We start from the raw sequence: 21,496 nt of genomic DNA, 5'->3' as shown, positions 1-21,496 counted from the left end.
TGGCTCAGTCAGTTAAGCATCCAACTCTTGACTTTGGCTCGGGTCATGATCTCACAGTTCATGAGTTCGAGCCCCACGTCAGGATCCACAATGACAATGAGAAGCCTGCTTGGGGTTCTTGCTCTCTCCCTCCCTTGCTGCCCCTCCCCTGCTCGCTCTCTCTCTCTCTCTCTCTCTCTCTCTCAAAATAAACAAATAAACTTAAAAAAAAAAAAAAGGCCAACAGGCCCATATTTGGTAAGCAAGGTCAGCTGCCTGAGGAAGAGCCAACACCCATCTTCTAACTCACCTAACCCGGTGCTATTCTCACTCCACGACAAAATTCCTCATGTCTGCTCCCCTTGTTATCCTCAGCCTCCAAACCAGGTGGTAAAGCCCGATTGCTACCCAGCTTTTTGTTCTTTGAGATTTTAACAGTGCCCCCCTCCATTGTGTGCCCTCAGCTCACACTGCTCACGCACACACCTCTTTAGCATGTTTTGGGAGAGTCCAGGGTGTGACCTCTGGAGTGACGGCCATAATACAGGTTCCACCAACTCCTACACTGGGCTCAGCCCAGCACAGCACGAATGTCAGTTTGTACTGGGACCTTACTTGTGCTGTCTGCTTCTACTGTCCCACCTAAGAAACCAGACCTACGGTCGAGCACTCCTTCTGGTCCCAACCCCAGTTCACAAACACCCTCTTCACACACTTTCACTCTCAGGTACCCCTTCACTCCCCGGATTCTCCAGAGGAGTCTCTCCTGCTGTCCCCAGATCCTACAGGTCTGAATGTATTTTGGGGAGCCGCTCTCTTTAGACATCCAGGAACCTGGCTTTGCCCCCTTGTAAAGATGCCCCAAGAGAGCCTCTGGTTAACCCAGCTCTACAGTCCCTGTCTTCAGCTTATTCACATGTCCTGACCCAGCCTTTCAGATCATAATCCATGTCATCTTCCAAGACTGACCAGGTCTAGGGTCTTCCAAATAGGTCTGCCTCATTTTAATATCACCCTGGTTCTTCTGTTTTCCTGGTCACTTCTCTTCAGCATCTCTCCATCTCAGAACCTCAAAACACAACGTGAGTCCACTCAGTCAGGCTCGGTTAGGCACAAAACAATCCACTTTACTACAAGAGTGTAGACTCTCTAAGGAACAAAATCTATTCAATTATATAAAAGTAGACAAATCACAGCCACACATTACCTAAAAGCAGAGGCTTGGAGTCTGTTTCATCCCATGTTCTTCTCTCATCCTCACCCTCTCCCAGACCGTGCCCACCCCCCAACACGCAGCCCTCCTCAAAACCCCAGTGAAACGTAGCATCTGTCATAATGGTGTAGGTCAGTATGAATGCACCCTCCTCCCTGTCTGGTTTCTCTGCAACTTATCAGTTGAGGCTAGGCTGCACTCCAAATCACCCTGACATCTGGAGAAGGGTTCCTCTCTCTGCCTCCCACAGACTTCTCCCCAGATTTCTCTCCCCATTGACTCTCAGTCTCCTCCTCCATCTCCTAAACTACTCCAGATTGTCTCCTTTAGACTTGCCTTTGGTCACTCTTTTTTTTAAATTTTTTTTTTTTAACGTTTATTTATTTTTGAGACAGAGAGAGACAGAGCATGAACGGGGGAGGGGCAGAGAAAGAGGGAGACACAGAATCGGAAACAGGCTCCAGGCTCTGAGCCATCAGCCCAGAGCCTGACGCGGGGCTCGAACTCACAGACCGCGAGATCGTGACCTGAGCCGAAGTCGGACGCTGAACCGACTGAGCCACCCAGGCGCCCCATGGTCACTCTTGACCAAGGCACATCCTTGGGCTTTCAGGGCCCAGGCTCTCAAAATTGCCTCCCCTTCTCTTCATCTCTGCCCCACATTAGGAAGTGCCTTTGTCCAGGCTCATTATCAGGGTCTCAGCAAGTTTCCCCTTTGGGGAGACAGAATCTTGGCAAGGGGAGCAAAGGCTAGATTTCAACCCTGACTTGCCCCCAGAGTGGGTTTCTTAAGCTCCATAACTGTAAACAGACTCTCTGCCCAAGACATATACTTTGACTATTAAACAAGGAAGAGACCATAGGAAAGGGAGTCCCCAGGAGATTGAGTTACTCTCCCAAAGTCATACATCAATTAGGATCCAACTCACAACTATACCCTATGTCTCCTGAGTCCTAGGCATGGGCTCCTTGCACTATTCCACAAATGCTGGCGATCACTGGTCTTCCCTGACATCATTACCACACTATACTCACATGTAAATCCAGAGAGGTTTATGCCTCAATCAGATTCAAGTCACAGAGCAGCACAAGATGAGGGGTGGCATTTCCAAGATTGCCATTTATGGATTATATCCAGGGTAGTGCTGGTTCCAGCTTACCTGAGCATGCTGTTATTTTGACATGTGAAATTCTTAAGAAGAAGGAGGTTTATTGTATTGGAGGAAGAGAAGAAAAAAGAAAGAAAGAAAAGAGGGAAAATAGAGTAGAGAGGTTTCAATTTTCATTGATCTTCCTTTTTGGGTTAATTTTGATGTAAATATAAAACGTCTTTTGATTTATTTTAAACCAATTAAGTATCTATTTGCTGTTAGGAAAACAAATCTCTAAACGGCTCTTAATGCTTTTGTCCTAAGTCAAAACATCTGTCTTTGTTTTGGGGCCTGGGATTTTTTTTTCTTGTTTTTCCTTCTTTCTCTCTTTTTGATAGTCCTCAAGACAGCCACCCCAATGCCACAGTGTCATTAACTCAGTTACAGCTTGGATTCTGCTGCCTCTTTCCCGTGGTTCCCGCAGCTGTCGCCAGCCCATTGTTTTACCCTGAGAGGGGTCAACAGAAGCTGCAGCTCATGGGCTGTGGCATATGAAGAGATACCAGGGAGCCATCATCCAGGCTTTCAGAATGGGCAAGAGATCTCACTGCTGAGAGCTTTGATGTGGCAAGGAATCAGAAAAGAGCAAGGCTTCTGCCACCTCTGTCGCTCTGTTCGAGGCATGGTCTCACCAATGGCCCGAGAGAATGAAAAAGCCTCAGTCTTGACAGCTGAAATCAGCCTTAGCTTCTCCTAAGATGCTACAGGACCACCTACCAGGTGTCCAGTCCTGTGCTGGTCACTCTTTTATATCATCTTTCATTTTCTTTCCATTTTTTTTCAGATGAGGATACTCAAGCTAAAAGAAAGTGATGTCATATCATCAAGAGATAAGTTCACAGAAGGCAAAATTGTTACAGATAAATTAAGACTGAAATGGGCCCAGGAAGCAGGACGGGGCCATTAGAAAATGAAAGAGGAGAGGCGCCTGGGTGGCCTCAGTCAGTTAAGTGTCTGACTCTTGATTTGGGCTCAGGTCATCATCTCATGGTTTCGTGAGTTTGTCTCCCACATCAGGCTCTATGCTGACAGCGTGGAGTGTGCTTAGGATTCTCTCTCCCTCTCTCTGCCCCTCCCCTGTTCACTCTGTCTCTGTCTCTCTCAAAATTAAATAAATTTTAAAAAAGAAAGAAAGAAAGAAAGAAAGAAAGAAAGAAAGAAAGAAAGAAAATGAAAGAAGGGAGGAAAAGAATAAAAATGACTCTATTCACCATTAGGCCAGAATTTAGGTGCCAGGGCATCTGGTAACTTGAACCTGAACTCATATTGTGAGCTGGTGCTCAGATGATATTTAAACGTCCCATGGGTCTGCTCTTAACCTAGGCCTGGGTGAAGCATCAAGCAGCTACCTTCCTAACCCCCTATAATCTGGTTTGCTCACTTGTGTGCACATGGCTTGCTCCTTAGAACCAAGAACGTTTACATCTACTTTGTCCAATGGTACACAATGTCTCAACTCTTTCTCCAGACTCCTCAGGGAAGAGATAAAACTTCCCATTTGGGGGCCATTGGCTTCTACCCTGAAGCCTTTATCCCAAATGGATTTGCATCTGGCTAACCACCTAGGACAGACAGGTGATATCCATATTTTCAGTTCACCCAGACCATCTGCTCACTTTGCAATAACATTGTCCTCTAGTCTGTGCTAAGGGACCATTTAAGAAAATGCTGCTTTAGTAACTAAGCCCTTTGGTGAGAATTTAAGGTGGATCCTTATTACAATTAACTTGATCTGATAGCCCATAAAACTATGGTGGGTTTCCAATAAAGTCCTAATTCTCTCCATGAAATAGAGACAAAAAAGGAATTAGTAAAGGAAGATCTTTTTGCCTCCTAGACACCAACTGAGTCACTGCTTAAGTCCAGCATCAGAACAGCATTGTTGCCCAGTTTATTGATTTCCACAAGCACATATTGACTATCATACACAAAGGTTCCTGATAAACACACCAAGGGAAACAGCCTTGATAAGATGAACTAAAACCCTCAAGGAAGTTTGAAAAACAACAACAACAACAAAAAAAACATGTGACCCTCATCAGGCTAACATGGCAGGTTTTATTTTGCTGACTAGTTGTTTTTAATCTGACTAGAGACTGGTTGTAGAAGGGGGAGGAGACAAAGTGGACAAATATGCTGCCTGATATAGACATTTGATTGTCATGCTGTGTGACTTATGATGGATTCTCACTTCCAATAAATACCTCACAAAACTTTTGACAAAATCTACATTTTTGTCAATGTTTAGAGTTTGAGTTCTTTCCATGAATAGATGCTTTGGAATGCTATATTGGCAGAGACTTCTAAGGAGGACCCAGCTACGTGGGTATTATGCAAAAGGAGATGAATGTGATTCCTGCCCTCAAGGAATCCATGATCTGGTAGGACTCATAAAACAATTAAAGAATACCATGGATATGGGGAGGCTTTGGTCAGTACCCAAGCTAGGTGCAAAGTCAAAGTAGTTCAGAGCAGAGTATGCTGTTATTTTGACATTGCTTATATCATAAGCATGACCTCAGTACTGATTTTTATCATCCCATCTGGTGAAGTCAAGGATGAAGTGAATAAGGAAGGGTGAAGATGTCTGTTTTTCATCTTACTTGATATAACCTGAAAATGTGTGGTTGTAAAAGTAATATGAGACAACTCACATAAATAGTTCTATCCATTGGGATGGAGGGACTTCTAAGCACTATGCCAAAACCATAAAATGAAGGAAAAGATGGTGATTTGACAATGATATCTCACATAAGCATATATATATGTGTGTATATATATATGTATATATATGTATATATACGTATATACATATATATGTATATATACGTATATACACATATATATATACACAAACACCCAAACTTATATATATATACACATATATATATACAAACACCCAAACTTAAATCTAGTTTTAAATAAAACTGAATAAATATTTGCAATGTATATCACACACTGTCATTTTATTTTCAATTTGTTTTAAGTTTACCTTGATTTTATACTTGGATTCTTACCAAGCTCTGCCCTGAATCAATATAACAATGGTTTCTTCAAATCATTAATAGAAATATATGCAACTGAGAAACTTTCATTGACCAGAGAAGACAACGGGGAAGTTAACACTAAATACAATGTGGAATCCTGGACTGGATCCTGGAACAGAAGAAGCGTATGTACCCCAATAAGAAAATGAACAAAGGATAGGTACAGATAATTCAAAAGAAGAAATAAATAAAAGTGAATATAGTGAATGAAATACAAAAAATGTTTCACCTCACTAATAATCAAAGGAAAATTATTTAAGTTATACATATAATCCATATTATATGTGTAATACATATGTCATATATATATTACACACACATTGGATTGGCAAAGACTGATCAGTGACATCCACTATGATTCTGGTATTGGTCAAATTATAAAATCATCCACTTTTCTGTATTTCTGCCTTGATCACATTATTGTCTGTAATTCACACTAGTTTAAGCTAGTGTCATCTGTCACTTGAATGACTACAATAGCCTCCTAACTTGTCAACCATGTTCATTCATGTGTGTTGATCAGTTCTCTACTCAACCAAACTTATCTTTTTAAAATACAAATATGACCCCTAAACCCTGTTTATATCTCCCCTTGCTGCTGGAACAACAATAAGTCCTTAGCAAAACCTACAAATGCATCTGTGCCCTGCTCCCTATCCATATCTCCAGCCTCACCTCACACTGGGCTGCCCTTCCCTTTCCACACCAGCTATGCAAACTTTCTGCAAATGCCCTGCAGCCACATTTGCACAGGCTGTGGTTGAAGAACTCTTATGGCTCCCACTAGTCTACTTAACTACCATTTAAGCTTTAGGCCTTATCTGAAATGTCTCTTCCTCCAGAAAGCCATCCTTGAACTTCCCAAATCTGCCAAATCCTCTCTACCGCCGTCTCTAACAGGACTATGTGTCTTTCCTTAGTAACACTTACACCAAACTCCACGAGTCTAGGCAGGGATCACATCTGTCATTACTCACCATTGTATCCTAAATATCTAGCACGTGGCACTTGGCACACACTCGCACCTCAATAACTATTGTTGAATGAAATATAAATTTTTCTGAAGATCAGTTTGGCAACATACGCCAAAATTTTAAGTATGTATATCTTTGACCCAGGAATCTGCTTCAGAAATTTATCTTTCCTTTATTCTCTCTCTCTCTCTCTCTCTCTCTCTCTCACAGACACACACACACACACACACACACACACACACACGGAGTAAGTTGTGAGATTTTCCACTTTTTTAAGTATGTGCATATTACTTACATAATCAAAAACAATGAAAATGTTTTCATTCTTGGAGAAAATGTAAGTTAATAGTGTCTTCTGTAGGTTGTATCAAAGTGTCCCCAGGTTAAAATAGCTGCATCAAAAAGAGGACATCAAAATATCATTGCCACTCCAGAAATAACCTCAGAATGCTGTGGCAAAAGTCATAGCAGGTAGAGATTTTCAAGTAGGGGTGGGGGATTGTCGAGGGCTCAAGGATGTCATCAGAAAAGGTAGCATGCAAGTCAGGTTATAAAGGAGAGTTAGGACTCACATAGATGAAGAGGGGAGTGGTGGGGAAGAGTGCAAGAGGATCAGCACCAAGAGAGGTGTGGAGATAGGACCTGCAGGGCAGCAATGTAGTCATTTGGTTGAGTATAACAAATGTAGAAAGAAGCAAGATGCAAGACAGAAAAGGCAGGCTGAGGCCAGATCACAAAACCTTCAACACCCAAAGAGAAAACAATCAGTGGGGAAGGAGGGGGGGGGGGGGGGGAGGGTTGTGTAGAGGGTAAACATGGCAGGTCCCATGCTTCACTGTTTTTTCATTTCTTTTTTTGAGATGGTAAAATACGCTGTTGCACTCAGTGCTACAGTGAATATCCTTAGACATTTCTTCAGGCACAAGCTTAAACATAATTGTAGGAGACATTTTTAAACATGGAATTGATGTATGGAAGGGTATGCACATTTCAAATGTTGATAAATATTCTGAAATTGCTCTCTTTAGAGTTGTATCAATTTACATACCTTAAAAACGTACAGATGTCTGTTTTTCTATACTGTTATCAAAAACAAGTTGTAAAAATGCATTTTAAGAAACTTTGGATATTAGGTGAAAATTGTAGTTTTAGTGTACATTTGTTTATTGTGTAGGAACATAGGCATCTTTTCAAGTATCTTAGTACCATTTGTATTTCTTTTTGTGAGTTATTTGTTCATGTTCTTTACCAATTTTTCTAGTAGAGCGTTGATCTTTTTTCTTATTCATTTGTAGAAGTCCTTTATGTTTTAACAAATTTAGCCCTTTGTCTGACATGGTTGTTATAAATATTTTCCCCTGATTTTGACTGGTCTTTTGACTTTATTTATAGTGTTTTCTATCATGCAGAAATCTTTGATTTTTAGAGCCAAATTTATCAGTCTCTTCTTTATGTCTCCTGAATTTTATCATGCTTCAAAAGTTCTTTTCCACTCCCAGATTACAAAAATGTTTTCCATTTTTTTCCTAGAACCTTGATCGTTTAATTTTCATGTTGATAGTCCATCTGGCACTTATTTTTAGCTTAAAGGAGTTAGGAGAATACAACTTTATTAATTTCCAGATGGCTACCCAATTGTCTCAACACCATTTATTGAATTGTAAATTTCTCCCTACTAATTTAGATATGCGGCCTTTATCAAATACTAAGTTTTCATAAAAGTTTTGGGATCAGTTTCTGATTCTATTCTGTCTTTGTTCTCATTTATTATGTACAGTTAAGCTATATTAATTATGGTCACTTTTTAATAATTTTAATATCTTTTAGAATTCATTCCCTCCTTTTATTTCTTCTTTTCATAATTTTCCTACAATATTTTATCATACTTATTTTTCCATAAAAACTCTCAGATCAGCTTATCTGGTTACAGAAAAATATTTTAAAAAACCCTCCTATTGGTATTTTTATTGAAGCCTCATCAAATTTATAGATTAATTTGGGGAGAATTGGAAGCTTTGTAATAATTTATGCTCTTGGCCTTTCCATCTATGAAAACTTTTTCTGTGTGTGTCCCTCATTAGCATTTAAAAGTTTTCCTCACATAGATCTTAGGAGTGCCACTCTCTATGAAGATTATTTGTCAGGTACTAGATAGGAGAGGAATGAAGCTGGAGGTGAGGTGGTCAGTGAAGAGAGAACTCCCCAGGCAAGACGTAATGTATAACAGAGCTCTATGAAGTCAGTCAAACTCAAAACAGCATTTTTTTTTTTACTTATTGGGAACTAGAAGCAAGGGAGAAAAAAAGGAATCAAAATCTTCCCTAAGGTTTTGTGCTTAAGGAACAAGGGGTTTGGGAGGTAGTGTTATCAGAAAAAGAAAACAAGGAGGACGAGATTGTAAGCAAAAAGATGATATATTTGGCTCAGGAAATACTGGCACTCAGGTTCCAGCAAGATGTCTGGGTGAAATGTCCATTAAGCAAGTCGAAATAAATGTCTGAAGATACAGACACAGACTTAGAAAGTAAACCCATAGGGTGAAAATCAAATCTCTTCGGGGGGAGGGGGTTAGCTAGAGGCAGGAGGACAAGGGCAGGACCTGGGAGACAAGGAGAGACCATGTGTGAGGAGAAGGAAAAAGAGCCAACAAAAAGAGCCAACTCTGCTCTGAGCAGCCAGAGTAGTGGAAGAAATAGTCCAGGAGAAGAGAAGAAACAAAGGTGAATGAAAACACGGCTGTATTTGTCAGACACAAAACATTCTCATAAACTTGCATTAGGGACTGGTCAAATCTTGACCCCATTACCTATGAGTTCTATGACTTGAGGCAAGTTAATTAAGCTTTCCAAGCCTTGATTCCCTCTTCTGTAAAATGGAGATAATAATAGTATCTGTTTAATTGAGCCATTGTAATGATTAAAAGAAATATTTCTGGGGTGCCTGGGTGGCTCAGTCAGTTAAGTGTTGGACTCTTGGATTCAGCTCAGGTCATGATCTCACCACTTGTGAGTTCAAGCCCCATGTCGGGCTCTGTGCTAACAGCTTGGAGCCTGGAGCCCGCTTCAGATTCCGTGTCTCCCTCTCTCTCTGTCCCTCCCCCACTCGCATTCTGTCTCTCTCTGTCTCTCAAAACTAAATAAAAGCATTTTAAAAAATTAAAAAATAAATAAAATAAAATAAAATAAAATAAAATAAAATAAAATAAAATAAAATAAAATAAAATAAAACAAGTAAAGAGATACTTCTGCAAAGATTGCAGGCACTCAGAAATACTAGTTCCCTCCTTCTTCCTTGTCTCTATCTGAGGTTCATAAAGGTTAAGCAGAAGCATTCCCAAGCACGCACAGCTAGTGAACAGCAGAATTTGTGACTGTACTATATTAGAAATACTTCATTCTGAAGGGGTATATGGTCAACAGGAAGCAAAGACATCGAGGAGGTTGAGAGTTTAGCAATTAATTAGGACATTATAGGTAAGCCAGTGTGAAAATTTTCCTTCACAACAGTGGGTACAAAAGCCAGATTCCAAGAGATTAAGAAATGAGTGTCAACTGGGTACGTACCCGGAGGAAATAAAAATTGTATCTCAAACAGATATACACACTCCCACGTTTCCTGAAGCATTATTCACAATAGCCAAGATACGGAAACAACCTAAATGCCGATCAGTGGATGAATGCATAAAAAGATGTGGTATGTGTATATATACATATATATAACGGAATATTATTCAACCACAAGAAAGCAGGATATTTTGCCATTTGCAACAACATGGATGGACCTTGAGCACTTTATGCTAAATAAGTCAGAGAAAAACAAATAATGCACACTACCACTTATGTGTGGAATATGAAAAAGTCGAACTCATAAAAAAATAGAGTAAAATGGTAGTTACCAAGGGATCATGGACTGGAGGATAAATTGATGTGATTTGAGGTTACAAACTTGCAAAGCATAGTAAATAAGCCATAGTGATAGAATGCACAGTAAAATGAATACAGATAATATTGTACAATAATTATGTAATGTGATATATACTAATACAATGACAATCATATCACAATATATAACTGTATCAAAGTAACACATGATACACCACAAATTTATACAGTGCTATATGTCAAATATATGCAATTGAGAAAAAAAGAAGTGAGTGGCTTATTCCCTCCCGTGATCTCTCTTCTTGCTCTCCCCTCAGCTTGTTTTCTCGTGTATCCTGCCTTTTGTGTATACACATATTACATGAATTAAAATGGAGTACACCACATACTGTGTTCTGACTTTTACTAACAAATGTATTGGAGCCTTTTCCATCTCTGTGTATAGAGAGCATCGTCTCTCTTTTATACAGTTGCATCCCAGTGTGTGGATATATTATGATTTAGTCTGGTCTCCATTAATGAACAGTTGGGTTGTTTCCAATCTCCTGCTTTCATAAATAATGCTGAAATGGTTAACTGTGTGCACATGTTGCTTCACACAGCAGTTCTATCTCTGAATAAATTCCCCAAAGTAAAGTTGCTACAGGACAAAATCTTCACCAGACCTACAAAGAGAATCAACATATAAATACAGAAACCATAATTCTTCTGTAGGGTGTCCAGTTTAACACAGGAACAGATAACTAAAAATCCCTACAGGAAAAGTATGTCTTACTTCCTCTCTTTACAAAAACAGAAAACAAACCCAAACACCCGTGATGAATGTGCATTTTACTCCCCATTTAATGTGCTTAGCTCCAGATGTTATAGAAATCATTGGGTTTGATGTACTCTGCTATAATTTTTATTCACAATGCTGTTCGAAATCTTTTGAATAGCATTAGGGAGGTGGCTGAGCTTTGCAGGAATTAATATACAGAAACCTGAGCTGGAGTTTGTTAGAGTGACAACTATAGAGCCCTTTTATGATGACATAACTTCAGCAATCATGTATCCCTACATTGAGTTATTGGGTTAGTGGTTGGCAAGCATGCAAGTTTAAATTCATATTGTTCTCCCACTCTTTTCCTGGTGGTTTCCAGCACAATGACCCCAGAAACAACTGTATAACCCTCAATTTATAACAAGAAGCCTGTTCTTCCATGAGGCTTCGAGCACTAAGCCAGCTATCATGTCCATGGCTGCTGAGAGTGGAGACTTGGCACTTTCAGTGTGTGGGACTGAAGAGCCAGAAGGGACTCAAGAGCCAAGGGGTGGCCTGCTTTACTTATTCCTGACATCAATCATTTCCTTCTAGATGATTCTGACAATAAAAGCTGAATTTTTCCAGAGGAGCTCCATCCCCGGTCATGTCCTCATAAATCAGAACGAACTCCCCTCCCACAGTTCTACTCCAAGGACAAGCTCTGCAGGCTAAGCAGAAGGCCAACTCAGACACCCCAAAAAGAATGCAAGGGGTCCTTACCCAAGAGGGATTTGAAAAACAGAAGAAAAACAGCTAAGCTGGCAAAAGTATAAAAGTATTCAAGGGTTGTGCTTTGTAGCATTTTCTTATCAAATTAAAAAAAAAAATTATAACCACAAAGAAGTTAGAAAACAGCCCTCAAGGAAGAAGGAACAGAGAGATTGTCACACAGAGCTGGATGTAACCAGTAGCGTAATTCTGTAGATGGTGCCACCTGGTGAGAACTCAGAGCGAGTGTAGGGTTAAAGAAAGCAGCTCAAGAAACTCCAGCGTGCTGGGAAAGCAGGGAAGAAAGGCACCAAAAATCAAAGTGCAGCTGCTCCTTTTGCTGTTTAAATCATTATATATTAGCTGAAATTTTAGTTTGTTGGCCAACACTCAAAAGTGACATATGGCCAATAAAAGGTTTGCTGGAGTGTTCCATCTGCCGTTCAACTTTACCATGGCGTCCACGTGTACAGTTCAGTGTCAGGGCGGGCTGTGCTTCGCAGTCCTTGCATGAGCTGCATGTAGGCTGTTAAATGGGCACGATCCTACGCCAACATATGCCACCCACCCAGCAGAACATTTGACAAGTTGACGTGCGTGTTCCCTGGGATTTGGTCTCCACTCAGATCCAACCAGCATCCGGGAGCCACGGAACAAAAAGCGTGTGAGTGGACCAGCCCTCTGGAGTGGTGCAGGTGCGGATGCCACAAGTTCTACAAGCAGAGTTCTCCTGAGGCGTCATCTGGACACTCTGCAAAAAGCTCAGGAGAGACAACTACATGCTGGGTGCTCATTAAACTCCACTCCAAAATGCAGAGGAATTGGCAAGTGCCAGTGGCTCAATTTTGGAAACCATATTTATTGGGATTAAAATGCAAAGAGAAGAGGTTTATTTTCCTGGCTTGGGCTTGTTTATCTCACCCACCTCAGAAGCAGAATTGCCTGCAATTGAGCAAATTGGCCCTCTGCCACCAGTATTCAGGGACCCCTCCGTGGTCCTCCTGCACTCTCATTTTTATAGCCACCTGCAGTGGTGGACACATTTTGACTCCAAATCCTGGAATGGGAAATATCTAAGATACTCAAAATCATTCTAATCCTTTTCTCACTGTTGTGCTCTTAAAAGCAGAATTGGAGGGTTACTGATATCCGCAGCAACTTCTTTGTTTAAGTAAAAGAACAAAAGTTGTCCCCAAAGGTGACTTCACTGTAACCCAAAGGAACACTAGCAAGAGAAATGGTGATGCACACTACTATATCTGCTTGCATTTTGCATGATGCTGTCATTCCTCTTGTCTGCTCTGCACCTGTCAGAAATACACTGCCAGAGGCAGAGTGAGATTCGGGGCTAGACAAAGAAAGCCCTGTCGAGGACTCCTGTTTGGAATCTGTTGGCAGAGACGATGGAAGGGCAGGAGGGAGACAGAGGAGGAAAAAAAAGACCTGTTGAAATACTCCATAGGAATTGATGTAAAAAAATGAAAAGTCCCTGAGTCTGTGAGGAGGTGGCACAAATTACAACAATGAATCATTTGCACAGAAATGGGCTCTCAGTTCTGACAGACAGCGAGGATTTAGGAAGACGGATTCCTCCCGGGTTCAGCAAGAAGCGAAGGCAAGGAAGCCAGTGGCGCTTGGGGTTTGGCAGACAGTCACAGACTCTTTCTCCAACGTGCTGACTTGGCAAAAACTCAGTCCTCAAGGAGCCAGGCTCTCCAGAGACTATAATTTTTTTAACCCATGTGTATTTGAGGGAAAATTTAATCTCTCTGCCTCTGACTCATTTACACTTAACTCATCAAAAAGTTGTTTGCTTTGTGCTATTTGATGGCCGGTAAGTTAGAGTCTAATTTAGAAACAGCCTCTGGTCCTGGAAAAAAACCCAAACCCGGATGAGAGACTCAGATAGAGCATCTGCTTTCATTACAAAGGCTGGGAGGTTACTTGTTTGGGTACCAACACCGCAGGGAAAGGGGTCATCGTGTTTTAACTCCCAGCTCCCATGCTCCCAACACCCAGTACTCACACATACACACAATCAGCTAAGGCACCAGGCCTGGTAGGAAGTCTTTGGAACAGGGGCCTGAAAGGCACTGTCCCCTAATCAAATCAGGTCATATTAAAGCTGCAAAGAGCAATCATTAAGATACATCATCCTTCACCATTAACTTATAGGCACAGAATCTGGATGCAGACTGCCTTGGGTTCAAGTTGTGCCTCTGCCCTTATTATAGTACTTTAGACAGATTACTTCATCCTTATGTGCATTAGTTTCTTCACTTGTGAAATATGGACAATGGTGATAGTGTCTGGGTCACAACGGTGAGGCTTAAATGCATTGATTCACACGTAGTGCTCAGCAGAGATGCTGCACAGGGTAAATACTTACTTGGTGGCAGTTTAAAATCAATGAACTGTAACCCTTCTTGCCAGGTGCAGCAGACATCACCCAACACCTATATGTGTCACCTCAACCTCTCCTGACTTCTGCCCCAGCTGCCACTGCTCCTGGAGCAGTGCACAGGTGTCATATGGCAGGACTCACCACATGCCCACGTCATGCAACTCTCACCTACGGGCTTGGGTTAAGTTCTCCTAAAAGCAGATCCGGAGAGAAGAGTTTAGGGTGGATGCTAGGAACACTGATAACAGATGGAAAGAAAGCCAGGGCTAATGGGAGGTGTTAGAGTAGGTACTTAGGCCTCCAGGCCACTGGAAGCCTCTGGAAGAATGCATAGCACATGCCTTATAGTTGACTCACCCGAGGGATGAAGGCACCAGAGTATTTAGCACCAACTCTTAGCTCCCAGGAAAGTTAACTCCCTAGTATGTGGGCCAGACATGCTTCTGCAACCAGAGAGAGACTCAAGCAGACAGCTGCAAAATAGGGGGTGCTGACGAATACCAGAGAGCAAAGTGTCCACATCTGTGACTGAACCCTGGGGTTTCTCAGGATTCCACTCAGGGCCTAAACATGCAACCAGGAAGCACAGGGGAACTACAAACCTGTGGATAAACCTTTCAGGGGATGGTGGGAAGATAAGAGCTGGTGGATAAATTCTTCCTCTTTTCTTGCCTCAGGGTTCACTGTCCTGGCAAAGGACCCGGTTTATACATCTTCTTGGAAAATGGTGTCACGAGATGGAACGACCATCTCACTTACAGGAGGTGAGCTCCACAGCCCATCTTCACCCCACTCACACCCCTCCTCCTCCTCCCACCCTCAGTTCCCTCAGCCCTCCCTCTTACTCCCTGGAATCCATTGTTCCAGTAAGCCTCTAGGGAATCCTGGCTAGACAATGGGGTTACTTATTAATTCCAACCTCCACCACTGCACCAACCTCAAAAAAACTAGATCTTAGTTAAGGTGAACAGAGGTACAATGTGAGATATTAAGTCACATGTGACCTATGAAGAAGGCTTAAGACCTTCTAAGTAATCCAGGAGAAAAATTTAGATCCCAGTACCTGTGTGCCCCTAAGAAGGGAGATACAGTTCCTGTAGAGAATGGTCCACCAAATGCAGGTCCCTCGATTTAGGAAAAGTAAAATTAATGCAGCAACCGAGGGGTCACATTTAGTGACTTCTTGGAATGGCTGCATTCTAGCCATTCAGTTCTGTCCACAACAACTGAAAGGCACCTCTGAAGCTAACCAGCAAACAGCAAAGATTGCCTGATGGAAAATGGTCCTTAACAAACGTATAATAAAGCAGATACTGCAGTTAACTTCATCTTCACATGTTTCAAGACTAGTTTCAGTTTTTGTTATGTTGCAGGTATTTTGAAAGAGAAATGATGTCCCTTCTCTACCCTGGTGAAGGAAACAACTGTCTGGACACATAACTGTTCCATGTCTGTGGCACCGAAGCACCAACCCCTGCAGTCCTCCTGCTCAGTACTCCTGGCACCAAGATGATGGTCCCATCCCAGGGTCTCCCTGCTGCCTGCCACCCATAAAATATCCTCTTCAATATGACCAGCACATCGCTTTGGTCTGCGAGGATGCTTGTCAGTTTCTCACTCACCAAAGTGCAAATGGCTATTCAACGAGAATTGTGGCCTCCGTGGCCCATCTTGAAGGGGCAGGAGAAGCAGTGACCCATGTGATGTGATTTCCGGATGCTCCTCCTGCCCAGAATTCAACATGGGAAGACACCCAGAACCTGCAGGAAAGGAAATTGCCATTTATCGAGAGCCTCTGTGCCAAGTCCTGCAGTGGAGCCCTCCCCCACAGGTTAGCCCAGGGATGGGCAAAATCTTCCTGTAAAGCCCAGACAGCAAGTGTTGTAGGCTTGGTGGCCCATACCATCTGGGCAGTAACTACTCTATCCTGCCCCCGGCTCAGCGTCCAAGCAGCCATAGACAGTCAATACACGGAAGGGTGCAGCTGTGTTCCCATTTAGTTACTAAATCAGGATTTGGCCTGCAGGCTGTAGTGTGCTGACCCCCGAGCTAGCAGAAGTCACCTTCAGAAGCACTCAACAGTGGTAAGCACTGTGTTCCCAATGGAGTTTCTTGTCCAGTGCAATCACTCTCGAGAGACATCACTCAGCAAATCTCAAATGTCTTGGCATGATTCAATTCACTATCCACGCTTCCAGAGATGAGGAATGAAGGAGGAAGGAGACACAACTTTTCAGGATAAATGCGAGTATCAGGAGATGAAAAGTCAAAGGGACATGAAAGGACAAGGTAATAAAGTCTGAGCTTGGTGAGGGAGGCGGAGGGGATGAATCTGGGCGGGAAGGAGAAGGGGGGCTTTAAGGACACATTGTTGCTGGGTTGGATCATCCCAACTTTTCCCAGGAGGGCTGTAGGCACTATCCCACCATGGTTCAAACATGGTCTTGAGTGGCTCAGTCAGTTAAGCATCAGACACTTGATTTTGGTTCAGGACATGATGTCACAGTTTGGAAGTTTGAGCCCCACATCAGGCTCTGCACTGGCCATTCAGATCCTGCTTGGGATCCTCTCTCTCTCTCTCTCTCTCTCTCTCTCTCTCTCTCTCTCTTAAAATAAATAAATAAACTTTAAAAAAAACATTTCTGGAAGTCACTTGATATAATGGGCTCTGCTTCTGACAGGTGGTGGGAATTTAGATAAATTGTTAGTCTCAGGCACCAGGCTTCTCATCTGTCAAGTGGGGATTCCTAAGATTGAAGTGAGGATCCAGTTAGATAATTCATGGAAAGGGCTTGGCCATGTGCTTGGTGTGATGTGAGCACTCCATAAAAGCTGGCTGTTATTGCCATTTTTACTAGAATGAGCCTACGGAAGTAAAGGCTATCCGAATGAAAATACCAACCCTAGGTCTGCAGATGCTCTTTGTGGATGTTCTATAGCTCCTCTCTCCTCATAAGTAAGAAACCTATCAGTGAGTCCGCTGGCCTGTCTGGGCTCATAATAATCATAAATAGAGACACACACTCAGACAGAAGTTCCTCCATAAGGCAGCATACATCAAACTTTGCCCCAAGAAGTTTCCCTTCCCTGACTATACACTTAAACGTATTACATCTTAGCAGTTGATCACTGATGCCACAGGGAGTGCTTCTGTGGATCCAACCTAAATGCTGGGGCTTGTGTATTTAGTCATTTATTTCAAGCATGCTTTCTGGAGGGCTTACTGGGGCTTGAGTAGAAATTCAAGAAAGTATACAAATTAGATAAAATCTAGTGTTTAGAGTACAAAAACTAATTGCTTTTTAATTCTCTTTGCATGAATTCAGATGAAACCCTGTTCATGGTTCTTGAACCGAAGGGGTCAACATGAGACAAGAACATTTAGGACCAAGTTTCTATGAGAAAATGTAGCTACCACCAGAAAAATAGGAAAATGAGAATTGGAAATGGAATGTTTTCCTGGGCTCAAAACACTCATTTATTGTGGAACCCCACTGGCCTCATCAATCCCTCCCAGCCTTTGAGGACTCACGTGTATTCTGCCTTCTCCAGGAAACCTGAATTCACAGCTCAAGTCCAGACTGGTTCCTGACTTCTCTCACTGCCTACAAGACATATAGCAGTTGCTCTCAATCCTAGGTGTGTATTAAAATAATCTAGGGAGCTTTTAAAAATGCTAATGCCTGAGGCACCTGGGTGGCTCAGTAGGTTAAGCATCCAACTCTTGATTTTGGCTCAGATCATGATCTCACAGTTTGTGAGTTTGAACTCCATGTCAGGCTCTGTGCTGACAGCATGGAGCCTGCTTGGTATTCTCTCTCTCCCCCTCTCTCTCTGCCTCTCCCCTGCTTGCGCTCTCTGTCTCTTTCTCAATAAATAAATAAATTTTAAAAAATTGTTTTAAATACTAATGCCCAAGAAACCTGATTTAGTTAGTCTAGATAGGAGTAGACATCAGAATAGCTTTTAACTTCTTATTGAAATAAAATATTATTTACAGAAAGTGCATACACCTGTTCAGTTTGATAAATTTTCATAATGAAACATGCCCCTGTAACTAGTATACAGATCAAGACTCAGAACATTACCAATATCCCCACAGTGCCCTCCTGTACCCCTGCAGACCCCACTCCTTCCTGGGAAAACACTTTCCTGACTTCAAACAGCATAAGACAAATTTTGTCTTTTTATTTGACATAAATGGAATCATACAGTATGATGTTTTTATATTTAAATAAAACATTTAAATTTTAGAACAATTTATTCTTACAGAAAAGGTGTAGATAGTACAGAGAGTTCCTGTATACCCTGTACACAGGTTCCCCTCTTGTTAACATCTTACATTACAATGGCACATTGAAATATGATATTTTTTTTACCTGGTTTCTTTCACTCAACATTATACTGAAGAGATTTATCCACATCGGTGTGTGTAGTTGTCAATCTTTCATTCTCTTTGCTGAATGACACTCCATTATGTGAATAATCCATAATTATTTATCCAAACTACTGTTGATGTGCATTTGGAGAGTTTCCAGTTTGGAGCTCTTACAAGTTGTGCTACTATGAACATTCCCAGAGGCATCTGCATTTTTTAAAGATCTCTTCAGGGAATACATCCAGAATATATCCGGAACTGGAAACCACTGATACAATCTAGGCCAAACAATTCATCCCTCCTTGGATTGTCGTTCTGTTATTTCTCATCCCTATCTCTTCTCTTCCACGTTAGGGGGGAGGAACATGGTGTTCTCATACTCCTCACGGTGCACAGGATAGTGATGGAGACAAAATGGGTCTTCAACAAATGCCTGCTTCCTGATTAGTCAATCGATCATGCTTTCATATTTCACATCATCATTTGTTCTGGGTTTGAGGAAAGCATCTCTGTGAAGCAGCACCTGTCCGGCTGATGGGGCAAGCTATGCAGTGCCCACCTTGACTTCATCTGGCCTGCTATTGGCCTGCATCTTCAGGATACACTTGAAAGACCAAATTTTGAGCACAAGTTTAAGGGGAGGCATGATGCACAATGAGCCCAGGTCATCCTAGTGGTGATTTATCAGATTCTTCTTTTATATATTGATTGTTTCTCAATTTTCCTCACTTTTCCAAAAGGCATTTATCTTTTCTTTACTGATTTTTTGGTAGCTGCTTTTCATATCAAAGGAAATTAACCCATTTTCCTATCAGAGAAGTTCCACTGATTTTCAGTGTGTTTGCCTTTGGCTTTCATATTAGTATCCCCTGGAAACGTTGTATCTAAGCCTTTCTTTTCCTTCCATGGTCCTCCCCAAAGCTCTGCCAATGTGCCTGGCACCGTAAACATTCCAAACTACTCCCAGAATGGGACATCAGACCCTAATTCCTCCTGGGAAATGTGGCTCGGACGCCGCTGAGTTTAGGTATATATTAGTTCCCTAGGGTTACTATAACAAACTACCATAAACCAGGTGGCTTAAAAAAACATAAATGTGTTCTCACAGTTCAGGAGGATAGAAGTCCAAAATCAAGATAGTGGCAAGATTGATTCCTTCTCGAATCTGTGGGATAGTCCTAATCTTTGAGGTTTCCAGCAGTCTTGGTGTTTCTTGGCTTGTAGACAGATCACTCCAATCTCCGCTTCCATCTTTACATTAGTTTCATCCCTGTGTGCCTGATTGTCTGTGATAGTTAATTTTATGTGTCATTTTAGATGGGCCATGTTGCCCAGATATTTGGGCAAACATTATTCTGGATGTTTCTGTGAGGGTATTTTGAGATAAGGATAACATTTAAATTGACAGGTTTTGAGTAAAGCAGATTACCCTCTATCAAGGAGATTGAGACTCACTCGGTCAATTGAAGGCCTAGGTACAACAAAAGATTGACCTCCCCATGAACCCAGTTGGACCTCCAATCATCCCTAACCACTCACCAAGAGAGAGTTCCACCAGCAGGTGATCTCAAACTGCAATATCAGCTCTTCCTTGGGCCATCAGGCTGATGGCCTACTCTGAAGATTCTGGATTTGCCTGCCTCCATAATCCATAAGCCAGTTCCTTAAAATAAATCTTTCCCCTCTCTCTTCTGCAGTATATTCTCTTAGTATTTCTTCTCATCACTCTGTATTACCCACCCATATTCATCATAAAAGAAGCACTCAAACGTGTTGCCATTGTCCACCATCTTCACATGCCTTTCTGAGTGGGGCTGAATCATACCCACATGGCTCTGGACACATGAGTTAGCTATGCCACAAGGCTCCAGTACTGGAAACTTCATCTTGGCCCTTGTCATTGCTATTGTACCTACATTATTGAACAGGAGTATTTCCATCCTTTTGGGGATATAGAAAATCTACCTATAAAGTGATGATGTCGACCTGCCCAATAATAGAAATTAACTAAGTTCATAACTAAGGGGGAAAAAAAGACATAAACAACTGAGACACGATGGAAGATCCCAAAATGTCTGAATTCCACCCCCCAAACAGATGGCAATGCAAGCAGGTAGTGTCCAAAGTGTAAGCCAGATGGCTAGATAAATTTCTTAGAAAGCCCAAAATATAGGATGAGAACTGGCATTAAAATTCCTTATGCCTCTGATGAGAGGTGCTGCAGGATTTTAAGTATATTCCTGGATTCTCGGTGCAGTGACATTTAGGACTGCTAGCCACTAAGCAAGGAAGAAACAAGCAACTCTGACTTCTCTCTACAAGCCCTCTCTACATTGCCACCAAAGATGTTGTTCTCTACTCTGATCACACCCCTGTACTGATTCAAATGGCCGAGCGCCCCTCCCTATTTCATACAGGTCTAAGCATAATCCAGGCCCAGACTTCCTCTAGAGCAATAGTCACTCCATGCTCCTTACCCACACCTAACCATGCCACTGTATTCTCCATTACACAAACACACAGGGCTGTCACTCCTCCATGCCTTGGTTCATGCTATTCCCCTGTGTGTATTTCCATCTTCTTTTATTCTGCTGGAATATATATATATTTCCACTATACTACATTGTAATGAATCAATCAGAACTAGAAACCACGGTAAACTTTTTTTAGGGGGGGAAGATGGTGTAAAAACAAGTACTACAAAGATACTCATAGCCTATGGGCATGCAAGAGCTTCAGTGAATTTTGGAAGCATGTTCGACAACAGCCTCCTACCTTCCCCCTGTTCACACTGCTTAAAGTGGGGTTGACGCTCAATCCCACTGGTGATAAAGGCTGGAACACATCATAATGCTTTCAGTGCTTTCTCACCGTTAGGGCTTAGTCACGAACTCCTGTTATATTACCTTAGACAACCAAATGTCCTAATCAGATTCCAAGCTCCACTGAGGGCTGT

Source organism: Panthera onca, chromosome B3, assembly GCF_046562875.1.
Source record: "Panthera onca isolate mPanOnc1 chromosome B3, mPanOnc1 haplotype 2, whole genome shotgun sequence".
NCBI lineage: Eukaryota > Metazoa > Chordata > Mammalia > Carnivora > Felidae > Panthera > Panthera onca.
The sequence above is the reverse complement of the archived record's forward strand: the minus strand, read 5'-3'. Positions refer to the sequence as shown.